We start from the raw sequence: 16,769 nt of genomic DNA on the forward strand, positions 1-16,769 counted from the left end.
CCTGGTGGCCGGGCAGCGTCGGCGAGGCGCCGGCCTGACCCAAGCGTCCTCGGAGTCTGGCCCGAGCTAGCCGCGCGCCTGAGAAGCAGCCCCATCTCTGAGCCCGTCTGCCCTCGGAAGGAACAGCCCTGGCAGGGGGCGGGCACGGCAGAAGGGACGCCAGCGACCCCCCCAGGAATGAGGTGAGGTGAGGTGAGGCCGGGGGAGCGGAAGCGCGGCTTTGGCCGGGGCTGGATGGGTGGGCGGAGCAGGAGAGGGGCCTGGGGTGAGGGCTTCGGGGAAGGAGGAGAAAGGGGAAGCTCCGACGAGCTGCTTCCTTCTCTCACTGCGACCGAGCGCCCCACTTCCTCCTCCTACTTCTATTTTCTTTGGGTGCTGTTAACATTTAAAATGTCTGCACCCCTGCTGTGCAGACGGGTGCCGTGACCCTCACCCTTCGGCAGAAACCTTCCTAGAAATACCAGCCGATCCAGACTTTGCGCACTGCTGCTCCAGCCTCTGGTCTGACTTTCTCGCCTTCCACCACCAGTGGCTGTGACTTAGCCATTTCTCGGCTCCTGAAGGCGGGTTGGGGTAGTCTCCAGAGTCGAGGCCCTTTTCTGGCCGCCCCCTTTCCCCCCACAGGCCACGCGGCAGATGTAGTTTTACCGGAGCTGGAAGAACTCTTCGCGGGATCCCGGAAGTCACTGCAGGAAGTCACTGCACTTCCCTGTGCCTCCGTTTTCTCATTGCAAACTGGGAATGAGAAGTTGGCTACTGTGCTGACAGCCCTGGCAATGAAAGAATCGCAGTTTATGTCAGAGTTCGCAAAGGGCAAGGCTGGAATTTCCATTTCCACTCTTGAACGGGACTCTGTGTCACAATATCTGTTAGAGGCGTTCAAAATTGGCCGCAAGATCAGTCGTTATTGCTGGTCAAAAGCCACAGCCCTACCTGAGGCGTTGAGAGATGTGAACGCCAATGATTTTTCTTTTCCTGACTCGCTAAATACCAAGAAAAAGCAACTTCCCCAAAAACATAGAAACAGAAAGTACTCTTGGATGAACGCAGAGAATTGGTTCCAGCCTACAGTTAGAGATGGGAAGGCGCCCAGAACCATCTAGTACTTCTACTCCTCACCCGCCACCCGGACCTTCACACCCACCATTTTACAAATAAGGAAACAGAGCCACAAAGGCTGTGAGAGGATGTGCCTGAGGTCGTACGACTTGAGAAGGGTGGCCAAGGACTCTGGTCTCCCCTGTCCTTACTTTTTCCACCACAAAGCAAGGAGAAGGGGGAAGATGGAGACAGCCCAGACGTGGCCAAGTAGGGAAGAAGGGGAAGCAGGAAGCAGGCTCTGGAAGCAGGAACTGAGTAGTGAGAATGACATGGCGTGTGCCAGATTGACATGGTGGCTTCTGAGAGCACTTTGAAAGCTACAGAGAGTGCTAGAGAAGTTATGGCATCCTTGCCTTCTTCCATGTCTTTGGTGTTCCTAAAACTGAAGGTGGAGGAAAACCGAAACAGAGGTGCCCATTAGGGTTCACTACCAGGGAGCTGAGCGTCCCATGAAGACCACCTGGTCCCATCCCACATCAAAAGTGGACATTCTCTTTCTCCACCAGCAGGTGTGACCCAGGTGTTAAGCTTGCCTGTTATCCACCCCCACCCCACCCCTACTGTCCCACTCAGCTCCACCTGTGTCTCCCTGTCCCAAGAGGGCAGACCAACTGGGAGATATGATCAGCACCTGACACCTATTATCCAGGACTTAGAACTGCAGCCACCCAGGACTGGAGCAGGGGTCAGACACTCAAATGTCTCCAAGAGCCTAACAGCTCAGACTCAGGGACAGAACTGGGGAGATGGTGTTCATTTACTAGATTACGGCATTTCACAATAGTATTGTTGATGGTCTGTGCCTCCTGAAACAAACCCTATTGACATTTCAGTCTTTTTTTTTTTTCTTCCAGTTCAGTAAGGTTTTCTTTCCCCTACACATCTTTTCCATATTCTTCTTATGAGTTTTTTATCTGGTGGCATCTCACATTGTATCCTTTCAACAGGCACACTTTGTGTATTAAACATTATAGGAATATTCTTCACTTCTGCCAAGAAATATGCATGCTCCCATGTCTCCCGAAGCACATCTCCCTCTTGGCCCCTTTTATTTTTCCACATTTGCTAGAGACATGATTACAAGACATATTTCACTTTTACGCAATTCTGTTATAAGAAAAACTACTGCACAAATACAGAACATGGCAACCGACCCTTGACCTTGATGTCTGGGGACAATACAGTATGGAGACAATAGAGTGTGGAAAGGATGCAAATGAGGAGACCTCTAAAATACCCCCCACTGAGGGGGGCAACTTCAGCTCACTGTGATCATGTGAGAATGCAGGGCTAGTGCGATCAGATTTTATAATTTGTAAAGAGAAACCAAAAACTGGAACTCTTAATCTGAAATCTCCTGATTTTTAAATGCTGGAAACTAATTCAAAACAGTATTTTAAACTGCTTTGTAGGCCAAACCAGACATGACCTACTGACTTTCAGTTTATGACATCTGTTCTATATTATACAGGTGGGAGCTGCACCAGTAAGACCTGAGTTATTCCCGTTAGTGTGAGCTAATTTGTTCCTACTGGCTCAGGAGATACAGTTTACACAAGGGGCCGGTGCAGGGGGCTGTCAATGTTAAGAGTTTATTAATATTGTTCATCATATGAATAGGACAGAGGAGAAAAACCATATAATTATCCTAATGTGATGCGACCTGATGAAAACTTAGTGACTGCGAGTAAAAAGACTTTTTCAAGATGATAAATGTGTTTATTCCAATTCAACAGATAGTGTGATATCTAGTGATGACCTGGAATGGATAATATAGTCCTTAATAACAGGCAATCCTATGAAAACGAGGAGCAAAACAAGAATGTCACACTGTGAATAGTGTCAACCATATTCTGAAATTCAAGGAAAAACAATGAGAAGAAAAATAAATGAGACATAAACTTGGGGAGGAAGAGTCAAGCTTACTATTACTTACAAAAGATATGATTGTCTAGCTGAGAAACACTGGCTAATGGACTGAGGAACATTTGGAACTTATGGGAGAGCAGAGTAAAGTAGCTGGACACAAAAATAAATATATGACATTCAGTAGTTTTCTGTACACAGCATTGACCAAATCGAAAAGAGAGCTCGTTCATCCCAGCAGCAAAAAAGCCTGAGAATAGGAAATTCAAGGGACCCAGAATAGCCCAAACAATCTTGAAAAAGAAGAAAAAAGTTGGAGGACTCAAGCTCCCTGATTTCAAAACTTACCACAAAGCTACAGATATATTTATATATCAGTGGAATAAAATCGTAAGTCTGGAAATAAACTCTCACATTTACAATCAATTTTTGATGAGGGTGCCAAAACAATTCAAAGGGGGAAAGAATTGTTTTTTCAAAAATGGTGCTAAGGCAATTGGATACCCATATCCAAAAAAAAAAAAGAGAAGAAGAGAAAGAAAAAAAAGCAAAGAATGAAAGAAAGAAACTGAATCCCTACTTCACACTTCACATGGAAATTAACTCAAAATGAATCAAAGACCTGAATGTAAGAGTTAAAACAATAAAACTCTTATAAGAAAACATAGGTGTAAATCTTCATCACCTTGGACCAGGCAATGGTTTTTAAGATATGACATCAAAAGCACAAACAACCAAAGAAAAAAACAGATAAGGTGGACATTATCAAAATTTAAAACTTTTGTGCTTCAAGGACACCATCAAGAAACAAAAGACGGGGACTTCCCTGGTGGCACAGTGGATAAGACTCCCTGCTCCCAATGCAGGGGGCCCAAGTTAGATCCCTGGTCAGGGAACTAGATCCCACATGCATGCCACAACTAAGGAGCCCATGTGCCATAACTAAGGAGCTGGTGAGCCACAACTAAGGAGCCCTGGAGCTGCAACTAAGGAGCCTGCCTGCTGCAACTAAGACCTGGTGCAACCAAATAAATAAATAAATATTTAAAAAAAAAGAAACAAAAGACAACTCACAGAATGGGAGAAAATTTTTGCAAATCGTATATATGATAAGAGACTTTAATCTAGAATATATAAAGAACTCCTATAAATCAATAATAAAAAAAACAATTGAAAAATGAGCAACGGATAAGAATAGATATTCTCCAAAGAAGATATATAAATGACCAACAAGCATGTGAAAATTGCTCAACATCATTAGTCATCAGAGAAAGGCAAATCAAAACCACAGTGGAAACACCACTTCACACCCATCAAAAAGAAAGACTATAACAAATGTTGACAGGAATGTGGAGAATTTGGAACCCTCATACCTACACTGCTGGTGGGGATGTAAAATGGTGCAGATGCTTTGGAAAACAGTCTGACAATTCCTCAAAAGGTAAGCTACCATATGATCCAGCAATTCCACGCCTGGGTATATACCAAAGGAAAGTGAAAACGTGCACACGAAAACATATGTACAAACATCTATAGCAGCATTATTTATTAGCCAAAAGGTGGAAGCAACACAAATGTCTATCAGCTGATGAATGGATAAATAAAATGTTGCATATTCACAAAGTGGAATATTATTTGACCATAAGGAGATGAACCTTGAGAACATGCTAGGTGAAAGAAGCCAGCTATCAAGGAGCACATTCTGAATGGTTTCATGTATATGAAATGTTCAGAACAGGCAAATCCGTGGAGACAAGGCAAATTGGTGGTTGCCTAGTACAGGGATATTGGAGGAAAATGAGCGAGAGAATGCTAACGGGTATGGGATTTCTTTGTTGTGGTGGAAAAATGTTTAAAAATTGACCGCAATGATGATTGCACAACTCTGAATATACTAAAAACTGTTGAATTGTACACTTTAAATGGGTGAATTGTATGGTATGTGAATTATATTTCAATAAAGCTGTTATTTTTTTAAAACTATAGACTTTATTATGGGATACAAAAGAAGCCTTGATGAACAGAAGAACATTTTATGTTCTGGGATTGGAAAATGATACTATAAAAGATATCCATTCTTACCCGACGGAGTATATAAGCATAACACGGTTTCAATCAAAATAAAGCTTTTGGTGGGAAGAGAAGGAGATTGACAAAATGACTTCACATTTCATCATGAAGAATAATTGTGTGAGAATAGCCAAGAAACTCCCTCAAAAGTTCAGTCTTGAGGGAGGAGTTGCCATCTGAGATATGAAGATGTCCCATGTACCACAGAGTGAAAGAGATTACATTTCTAGGAATCAGTCTCACAAAAATTCTTGTATATGAGAGAGAGAGAGAGTGTGTGTGTGCACGCGCACCTGTGTGTGTACATACATACATAGGCTTCTAGATAAAAATTGGCAGACGGTACTGATAAAGGAAATAGTTCCTCCCTTTTTTTCTTTTTTTTTTGTGGTACGTGGGCCTCTCACTGTTGTGGCCTCTCCCGTTGCAGAGCACAGGCTCCAGACGCGCAGGCTCAGCGGCCATGGCTCACGGGCCCAGCTGCTCCGCGGCATGTGGGATCTTCCTGGACCGGGGCACGAACGCGTGTCCCCTGCGTCGGCATGCGGACTCTCAACCACTGCGCCACCAGGGAAGCCCCTCCCTTTTTAATAATACAGAAATACTGGTCAAAATCTACAGCAAAAAATTTAAATACAAAGCCAAACTAAAAACCAATAAAGTGAAATCTCCCAGATGAACTGATGCAGGAAGTAAAGAAATCCGTGGGGCCAAATTGATCAGTTAGAAACAAACACAAGTATCTGGATGAATTTAATATATGATAAAGAAGATAGGATCAATTATCCAATAAATCAGCTAGGATGACTAATGAAACATTAGGAGAAAAAAGGCAAGTGTGGTTTCTACCGCAAATCTTATACCTCCCCCCAGTCCTAATTAAAGATCCGTATGTAAAAGTTAAAACAAGGGAAGTCCAGAAGAAAAAAAGGAAATATGTATACATCCTTGGAATTGTAGCTGGCCTTTTAAAGTGTGATGCCAAAATCAGAAATTATGAAGGAAAAGATTGATTTGCATATAGAAAAATAACGTCTGTACATGAAAAATCACATAAACATGAAATTGAAAGGCAAATGATATACTAGGGCAAAATGTTTGCAGCAAGTGTAAAGCATACCATCTTAAATGTAAAATACATTTTTTTACATTAAAAAGTTACATACCCCAAATAAAAGTGGTCTGAGCAGATTAGACAATTCACCAAAGATATACAAGTAGCTGTAAGCACGTGAAAAATGTTTAACTTTATAAGGAAAAAATGTAAATTTAAACAATGAGATATAAACTTCCATCTGACAACCAGGCACAGATAAGAGAAATTATATTACCCAGAGTTTTCAAACATTTGGAGACCCCAAATTCTCATAAACTTTCACTGTAAGTATAAATTTGGTATTGAAACATATTAAAGTACATGTACTCTAAAGAGTATTCAGTAATTCTGCTTGTAGGATTTTATCTGAAGAAAAAAATAAATAAGTCATTCTTGTATGCCCAGGAATATTAATCATCAGTTTGTTTATAATTATAAGAAGTGATAAATTATAAGCAAAATTAGTGTTTAAAAATAGGGAATTAGTTTTAAATATGATTAATTTTACAATAGTAAAATATTGTGAGCAATTAAATAATAGTATTATAGAAAAATATTTAATGACATGAAAAGGTGTCCATGAAATATTAAGTTTAAAATGTAGTTTCAAAATAGTATGTAACTTTTTGAGCTAAAGATTACATTTCTGGGAATCAGTCTCACAAAAATTCTTGTATATGAGAGAGAGAGAGAGAATGTGTGTGGGTGTGTGTGTGTACATACATATATAGGCTTCTAGATAAAAATGGCAGACAATACTGATAAAGGAAATAGTTCCTCCCTTTTAAATAATACAGAAATACTGGGTAAGGACTTCCCTGGTGGCACAGTGGTTAAGAATCTGCCTGCCAATGCAGGGGACACGGGTTCGATCCCTGGTCCGGGAAGATCCCACATGCCGCGGAGCAACTAAGCCTGTGAGCCACAACTACAGAGCCTTCACTCTAGAGCCTGCGAGCCACAACTACTGAGCCTACGTGCCACAACTACTGAAGCCCGCGAACCTAGAGCCCGAGTTCCGCAACGAGAGAAGCCACCACAATGAGAGGCTCACGTGCAGCAACAGAGAGTAGCCCCTGCTTGCCACAGCTAGAGAAAGCCCGCATGCAGCAACGAAGACCCAACTCAGCCAAAAATAAATAAATATTTTTTTTTCAAAGAAATACTGGGTAAAGTCTAACAGCAAACAATTTAAATACAAAGCCAAACTGAAAACCAATAAAATGAAATCTCCCAGGTGAACAAACATACAAACAAAACAAAAGAAAACAAAACAAAATAGAACTCACACACACTACAAGAAAGAGGAAAAAAGCAGCATAGAGAAAGTGAGACAAATAGAAACCAAGCTAAAATGGTAGAAACAAGTTAAAAGATATCAGTAACCATAACGAATGTAAGTGGAACAAGGTGACTATTAACAGTCAGAGACTTGTTGGATTGGATGAAATAAAATCCAGTTACTTGCAGCTTATATTAATATCTGAGGTATGAAGACACCAAGGTTGAAAGTAAAAGGATGAAAAAAGAAATACCAAGCAAATACAAACTAAAAGAAAGGTGGTTAGTTATCTTAAATTCAGATTAAAATAGACTTAAGTATTATTAGAGTGATACATTCTGGTCGTTTCATTCACCAACAGATAAATCTAAACCTGTACAAAACTAATCTTAAAAATCTAAATAATATATAAAGCAGTAATTAATTCAACCTCATGGAGAAATTGAGAAATGTACCATCATTGTGGGAGAGTTCAGCAAGCCTCTCTGAGTTATTACTACTTCAAAAGATAAAATGTAATAAAGCTGTAGAGGATTTAATCAAAAACAAACTGGATTTGATGAACACAGAACCCTGCACTCAGTAATTTAAAAATCACATTCTTCTCAAGCACACATGCAGCAATGACTGAAATCATCATATGCAAGACCACAAAGCAAGTCTTCACAAATTTCAAAGAACTGATGTCATGCAGACCACATTCCCAGACCACAGTGCCATTAAGTTAGATATCAACAACGAAGACAGTTTAAAATTACCATAAGCCTTGATATTTCTGAATAGCCCTTTGGTCAGAAAAAAAAAATCACAATGGAAAACTTTTTTTAATATTTAGAACTGAATGATAATAGAAAATATTACATATCAAAACTTGTGGGATACAGTAGAAGTGGTAAATAGAAGGAAATTTATAGTAAATGCTAATCTGAAAAGAAGAAAGGCTGAAATTCATTAGCTAAGTTTCTAAGAAGTTATAAAAAGGATAATAGAATAAGTCCCCACCCTGCCCCTAGAAAGGGAGATAAAAATAAAAGCCAAAATCAAATAGAAAACAGGGAGAACCAAATAAAACCAAAAGATGGTTCTTTGAAAAGACAAACACACATCTGGCAAGAGAGATAAGAAATAGAAAGCACAGGAAAATAATATTAGGGTTGTAAAAGGAGATGTAACTACAGACACAGTGAAGGTTATGAAAATTATAATATGATACAATTGTTCAGTAACTTCATGCTAATGCATTTTAAAACTTAGATGAAATGGGAATTTTTTTCCTAGAAAAAGTAATAAAACCAACTTAAGAAGAAATAGAAGGCCTACAATTCCGTAATTTATTGAAACATTGAAGCAGTAAATCTAAGACCTTTTCACAAAAACAGTCTCAGACCCAGGTGACTTTACAGGTGAGTTCTAGCAAACTTCCAAGGAACAGTTCATTCCAAATGTATACTGACTGTTTCAGACAACTGAAGAAGAAGGAATAGTCCCCAAGTCATTGTATAAGGGCACCATAACCTTGATATCCAAACTCAATAAAGATAGTAGAAAAACCAAAAATTACAGGCCAATTTTATTTGTGAATCTAGATGCAGAGATATTAGGAGGCTGAAAATGACTACGTATGATGACCACTTGGGTTTATCCCAGGAATGCAAGGGTAATTTGACACTAGAAAATTCTGTGGTGTCATTCATGATCTAAACAGTGTAAAAGGAGAAACATTGTGTAATTATCTGATTGGATACTGAGAAGGCATTTGGTAAAATTCTCAATTTATGGGGAAAAAAAAAAAGGTCTTAGAAAACTAGGAATAGAACTTCCTTAACCTGAAATAAGGTATCTATCAAATACCTATAATAAACAAACAGTTTTAATAAGAAAATATTGGAAGCATCCTCTTTAAACAGGCACAAGCTACAACATAGATGAACCTTGAAAACTTTATTCTAAGTGAAAGAAACCATTTACAAAGGATCCCATATTGTGTGATCCTATTTATATGAAATGTTCAGAATGGGCAAATTCATAGAGACAGAAAATAGTAAATTGGTGGTTGCTTAAGGGTAGGATGGTTGGGAAAATGGGAATTGACTGCTGATGGGTATGGGGTTTCTCTTTGGGGGTGATGAAAATGTCTATTTTAGTAATGGTTGCACCTCTCTGACTATACAAAAAAAACATTTAGCTGTATACTTTAAATAGGTGAGTTGTATAGCATGTGAACTTTATCTCAGTAAAGCTGTTTTTGAAAGAGTAGTTAATGAGTTATCGGATGTTGCCAAGAACAGTAAATTTGAAATAAAAACATCTGGATTCAGAAAAAAAGAATCAGGTATAGATAAGCAACAGGGAATTGTACCCATTATTTTGTAATAACCTATAATGGAATAGAATCTGCAAAACATGGACCCTTTTGGCAGCCCAGTGAAGCCTATGGACCCTATTTCAGGATAATGTTTTTAAGTGCATAAAATAGAACACATAGGACTCAAAAGAAAACAATTATATTGTATTACAGCTTCAATAAAAATAAAAACAAATTGGAAGTCTGATAACATATGTGCTTCTTTATTAATGTGCTAAATAACATGCTCCGGGGCAGAGATAATTGCTGGCATAGTTTCAAAGTAGTGATAACTGTAAATGATATTTCTGCAACAACTGTAATGTTATCTGCAACAACTGTAACGTGATATAAAAATACTTGTTAATTTATTGGTGATAAAGTCACAGTTTCTGTTTATTGGCACCCCTGTAGTTTGTTGCCTACATCCATTATTGAAGGAAATGCTCGATTTCAGTTGGCAGTGATTGAAAATGAAGATGTATATTTTTCCCCTCTAAATTCAGCAACTCCAGGTTAAGAACCCTGAAGTGTGAATGAGACTTACTCCCACTAGAGGGTGCTGGTATTTTAGAAAGAGGAGTTTATGCCTTTAGCCGAGGGAGAGTATAAACTACCCATGACAGAGTCTCCTGCCCTTTTCTCTGCCCAGACCTCACAGCCTCAGACCACCTCCTCCTCGCCTTCCACCCACCTCCAAACCCTCACAGGCACACTCTGTTGACAGTGGAGGTATAACTCTTGGTGTAATTGTCTGTGACATACACAGAGGCTTCCTGGGCATGAACCACCTGCCAGCCAGCACTCAGAGGGGTTTGCCAACACAGTGGGTGCCACTCAAGGCTGCCTGGGTCTAGGTCCTTGGCTGTAATGATAGTCCTGACTTCAGGCCAGCAGGGCCAAAAAATAACCCATAGGAATATCACAGTCTCTGGTTCCAGTGCCAGCTGCTCAGGCCCTGCCATCTATCCATCTGTGGCTGGTGGGGTGCCAGGCCCCACAGGGGCAGCATCTGATGAAATCTAAGGAGGACCAGTAGCCTGCTAAGTGTTTTCTGTGTAACATGTCATTTAATCCACTAACAACCTTAAAAAGTCAGTACTATTATTATCTCCACTTTAGAGATGAGGAAATGGACGTCCAGAGGCTAAATAACTTGCCTAGATTCAAATGTTAAGTACCTGGCAGGGCTGGGGTTTCTAAAGTAGGTGGGCTGGGGTCTGTTCCTTAACTACTCACACTGCCTCTCAAATGATTTCAAAGCTGATAAAGGCAAGATAAAGACTTTCCTCAAAAAACATAAACTTAGAGTGTTTATCACCACTATATCTGCCTTACAAGAAATGCTAAAAGGAGTTCTTTAAGTCAAAACAAAAGGACACTAATTGGTAACATGAGAACATGTGAAAATGTATAACACACTGGTAAAATAAATAGTCAGATTTAGGATACTCTAATACTGTAATATGGTGGTGTGTTAACCACTTAATTCTAGTATAAAGGTTAAAGGATGAAAGTATTTAAGATAGCTGTGGCTACAATACTTTGTTGATGAATACAGAATATTACAATATGTAAACGAGGAAATCGAAAACTAAAATGGGGGGAGGGAAGTAAAAGGGTAGAGTTTTTGTATGCATTTAAAGGTAAATTGTTAACAGCTTAAAATAGACAGCTATATCTGTAAGATGTTTCAAGTAAGCCTCAAGGTAACCACAAAACAAAATCCTATAGTAGATGCATGCAAGATAAAGAGAAGGAAATCAAAGTATACTACTCCAAAAAAATCATCAATTCACAAAGGAAGACAGCAAGAAAGGAAGAAGAACAAAAGACCTACAAAACAGCCAGAAAACAATTAACAAGATGGTAATAGTAAGTCCTTACCTATCAATAATTACTTTAAATATAAATGGATTAAATTCTCTAATCAAAAGGAATAGAGTGGCTGGATGGATTAAAAAAAAACAACTCTATTCTGCCTATAAGGGACTCACTTCTGCTTTAAGGACACACATAAGCTCAAAGTGCAGGGATGGAGAAAGATATTTCATGCAAATGGAAACCAAAAGAGAGCAGGGGTAGTCAAACTTATATCAGACAAAATGGATTTTAAGTCAAAAACTGTAACAAGAGACAAAGAAGATCATTATAAAATAACAAAGAAGTCAGTTCATCAAGAGGATTTAACAATTGTTAAATATATGTGCACCCAACATCAGAGCACCTAAGTATATTAAGTAAATATTAACAGACCTGAAAGGAGTAGTAGGAAAGAATACAATAATAGTAGGGGACTTCAGTACCCCACTTTCAACAATGGATCAATCATCTAGACAGAAAATCAGTAAGGAAACATTGGACTTGAGCTATACTTTAAACCAAATAGACCTAACAGTCATATACAGAACATTCCATTCAACAGCAGCAGAATGCAAATTCTTCTCAAGTACCCATAAAACATTCTCCAGGATGTTATGTTACAAAACAAGACTTACCAAATTTTAAAAGACTGATATCATACCAAGTATCATTTCCAACTACAGTGGTATGAAACTAGAAATTACTAACAGAAAGAAAACTGGAAAACTCACAAATATGTGGAAATTAAACAGCACACTCCTGAACAATCAGTGGGTCATGATAAAATCAAAAGGGAAATAAAAAATATTGAAACAAATGAAAATGGAAACACAACATGCCAAAAGTGATGGGATGCAGCAAAAGCAGTGATAAGAGGGAATTTTATAGTGATAAATGCCTACATTTTATAAAAGCTCAAATAAACAGCCTAACTTTACAAACTAAGCCCAAAGTAATCAGAAGGAAGGAGACAACAAAAATCAGAGTAGAGTTAAATAAATTAACTAGGAAAGCAATAGAAAAGATCAACAAAACTAAGAGTTGTTTTTTTAAAAAGATAAACAAGACTGCTTAGTTAGACTTACCAAGAAAAAAAAGAGAGAGGACTCAAAATTATAAATGAAAGATGAGACATTACAGTTGATACTACAGAAATACAAAGTCTCATAAGAGACTATGATGAACAAATTGAACAGCCTAGAATTCATAAATAAATTTCTAGAAACATACAACCTACCAAGTCTGAATCATGAAGAAGTAGAAAATCTGAACAGACCAATAACTAGTAAGGAGATTTAAGCAGTAATTAAAAACCTCCCAACAAAAAAAACCTAGGACCAGATGGCTTCATGGGTGAACTCTACCAAACATTTAAGGAAGAATTAATGCCAGTCCTTCTCAAACTCATTTTACGAGGCCAGCATTACCTTAATACCAAATCCAGACAGGGATACTAGAAGAAAAGAAAGAAATTGAAGAAAACACAAATAAGTGGAAAGATATCCTGTGTTCACAGATCGGAAAAGTTAATATTGTTTCAATATCCATAATACCTAAAGCCATCTATAGATTCAGTGCAATCCCTATCAAAATACCAATGGCATTTTTCACAGAAATAGAAAAAAAAATACTAAAATTCTTATGGACCTGCAAAAAACTCCAAATAGCCAAAGCAATCTTGAGAAAGGAGAATGAAGCTGGAGGCATCACAATTCCTGATCTCAAAATGTATTACAAAGGTATAATAATCAAAACAGTATGGTACTGGCATAAAAACAGACACGTGGATGAATGAAACAGAGAGCTCAGAAATAAACACACACACATATGGTCAACTACTGTTTGACAAGGGAGCCAAGAATAATCAATAAGGAAAGGATAGTTTCTTCAATAATAGTGCTGGAAAAGCTGGATATTCACATGCAGAAGAATGAAATTGGACTCCTGTCTTTCACTACACACAAAAATTAACTCCAAATGGATTAAAGGCTTAAACGTAAGACCTGATACCATACAACTCCTAGAAGAAAGCATAGGAGAAAGCTCCTTGACATCAGTCTTGGATTTTTGGAAATTTTTGGATGATTTTTTAGATATGACATTAAAAGTATAAACACCAAAGCAAAAATCAACAAGTGGGACTACATCAAACTAAAAAGCCCAGCAAAAGAAACAGCAACAACAACAAAAATAAAGGGCAACCTACAAAATGGGACAAAATATTTGCAAACCACCCATCTTTAAAGGGGCTAATGTCCAAAATATCCAAGGAACTCATACAACTCAATAGCAATAAACAAGCAGATTTTTTAAATACGCAGAAGACTTGGATAGACATTTCTCCAGAGAAGACATATAAATGGGCAACAGGTATATGAAAAGACGTTCAACATCACTAATCGTCAGGGAAATGCAAATCAAAACCGCAGTGAGATAGCACCCCTCATCTGTCAGAATGGCTACTGTCAAAGAGATAAGAGATAACAAATGGGGAGAATGTGGAGAAAAGGCAACCCTGGTGTACTGTTGGTGGAAATTTAAATTGGTACAGCCACTATGGAAAACAGTATTCAAAAAATTAGAAATAAAAGTACTATGTGAGGGGTGGGGGAAATGAGATTTTCGTCTAAGGGTACAAACTTTCAATATATGATAAATGTATTCTGGGAATCTAAGGTAGGGCAAGGTGACTATAGTTCTCAATACTTTATCATATACTTGAAAGTTGTTAGGAGAGTAGAGCTTTAATTTTCTCATCATAACAACAACAATAATAGCAACAAAACGGTAATTGTGTGAGATGAAGGGTGTGTTAACTAACCTTATTGTGATAAGTATTTCATGACGTACATGTATCAGACCATCACATTGTACACCTTAAACTTACACAATATTGTATGTCAGTTATATCTCAATAAAGCTGTGGGAAAATTAATTTTTTTAAAAAAGGATACAACTCAGGTTTCCCTGGTGGCACAGTGGTTGAGAGTCCGCCTGCCGATGCAGGGGACACGGGTTCGTGCCCCGGTCCGGGAAGATCCCACATGCTGCGGAGCGGCTGGGCCTGTGCTCCGCAACAGGAGAGGCCACAACAGTGAGAGTCCTGCGTACTGCAAAAAAAAAAAAAAGATACAACTCTTAGAGGAAAACGTAGGAAAAACACTTTGACATAAACCACAGCTAGATCTTTTTTGACCCACCTCCTACAGTAACGGAAATAAAAATAAACAAATGGGACTTAATTAAACTTACAAGCTTTTGCACAGCAAAGGAAACCATAAACAAGACAAAAAGACAACCCTCAGAATGGGAGAAAATATTTGCTAATGAAACAACAGAAAAAGGACTAATCTCCAAAATATACAAACAGCTCATGGTGCTCAATATGAAAAAAACAATCCAGTTAAAAAATGGGTGGAACACCTAAATAGACATTTCACCAAGATAGACATACAGGTGGCCAAGAGGCACATGAAAAGATGCTCAACATCACTAATTATTAGAGAAATGCAAATCAAAACTGCAATGAGGTATCACCTCATGCCAGTGAGCATGGCCATTATCAAAAAATCTAGAAACAATAAATGCTGGAAAGGGTGTGGTGAAAAGGGAACCCTCCTGCACTGTTGGTGGGAATGTAAATTGATACAGTCACTATGGAGAACAGTATGGAAGTTCCTTAAAAAACTAAAAATAGAACTACCATATGACCCAGCAATCCAACTCCTGGGCATATACCCTGAGAAAACCATAATTCAAAAAGAGACATGCACTACAATGTTCACTGCAGCACTATTTACAATAGCCAGGACATGGAACCAACCTAAATGTCCATAGACAGATGAATGGATAAAGTAGATGTGGCACATATATACAATGGAATATTACTCAGCCATAAAAAGAAACAAAATTGAGTTATTTGTAGTGAGGTGGATAGACCTAGAGTCTGTCATACAGAGTGAAGTAAGTCAGAAAGAGAGAAACAAATACCATACGCTAACACATATATATGGAATCTAAAAAAAAACAATGGTACTGATGAACCTATTTGCAAGGCAGGAATAAAGAGATAGACATAGAAAATGGACTTGAGGACATGGGGTGGGAGGGTGAAGCTGGGGTGAAGTGAGAATAGCATCGACATACGTACACTACCTAATGTAAAATAGTTGGCTCGTGGGAAGCAGCCGCATAGCACAGGGAGATTGGCTCCGTGCTTTGCGATGACCTAGAGGGGTGGGATAGGGAGGGTGGGAGGGAGGCTCAAGAGGGAGGGCATATGGGCTTCCCTGGTGGCGCAGTGGTTGAGAGGCCGCCTGCCGATGCAGGGGACACGGGTTCGTGCCCTGGTCCGGGAAGATCCCACATGCCGCGGAGCGGCTGGGCCCGTGAGCCATGGCCGCTGAGCCTGCGCGTCCGGAGCCTGTGCTCCGCAACGGGAGAGGCCACAACAGTGAGAGGCCCACGTACCGCAAAAAAAAAAAAAAAAAAGAGGGAGGGGATATGGAGACATATGTATGCATATGCTGATTCGCTTTGTTGTGCAACAGAAACTAACACAGTATGGTGAAGTAATTATATTCCAATAAAGATCTATTAAAAAAAAAAAGAATACAGTTTTCTGAGTCAAATGACCCGAGTCTAAATGCTGGCTCTGCCACTTTGTAGCTGTGGGACTTCGGGATAATGACTTAACCTCTCTATGCCTCCGTGGCCTCCTTTGTGAAACGGGGCTGACAATACCTTATTTCATAGCATTGTGGGCATTAGAAGAACCAATCCCTGTAGTAAAGTTCTTAGAACAGGCTGGGCGCAGTGAATGATCCGTAAGTGTTGGCTATTGTTAGGATTTTCTGACCACTCCAACCTGCTCTCTGACTTCAGGCCTTCACCTGGGCTGTTTCCGCCCCTGGGAAAGCTCTTCCCCGCTCTCTTCACCTGGCTAACACCTTCTCATCCCTCAGGTTTCAACATGATGTCACCTCCTCCGTGATGCCCCAGTCCCCAGTCCCCTGTCCCACCCCAGCCTTTGTGATATACTCCTTCACGTGGGTCCTGTATTACTTGTAATGCTGATCTCAGCTGCAATCCCATCGCTGTCTGTGTTATTGTTTACTGAATGCCTATCTTGTCCTCATAGACTGTAC

General features: G+C 39.3%; 1 long non-coding RNA gene across 1 annotated transcript; it reads left to right on the top strand.

Annotated features, from left to right (window-relative positions):
* Positions 1 to 7: 7 nt before the first annotated feature.
* Positions 8 to 4,947, top strand: LOC125962045 (uncharacterized). Its single transcript, XR_007473344.1, has 2 exons — positions 8 to 187; positions 625 to 4,947. It is a non-coding gene; the product is annotated as an uncharacterized LOC125962045 (long non-coding RNA).
* The last annotated feature ends 11,822 nt before the right edge of the window (positions 4,948 to 16,769 follow it).

This window comes from Orcinus orca, chromosome 19 (genome assembly GCF_937001465.1).
Source record: "Orcinus orca chromosome 19, mOrcOrc1.1, whole genome shotgun sequence".
In the NCBI taxonomy this organism is placed as follows: domain Eukaryota; kingdom Metazoa; phylum Chordata; class Mammalia; order Artiodactyla; family Delphinidae; genus Orcinus; species Orcinus orca.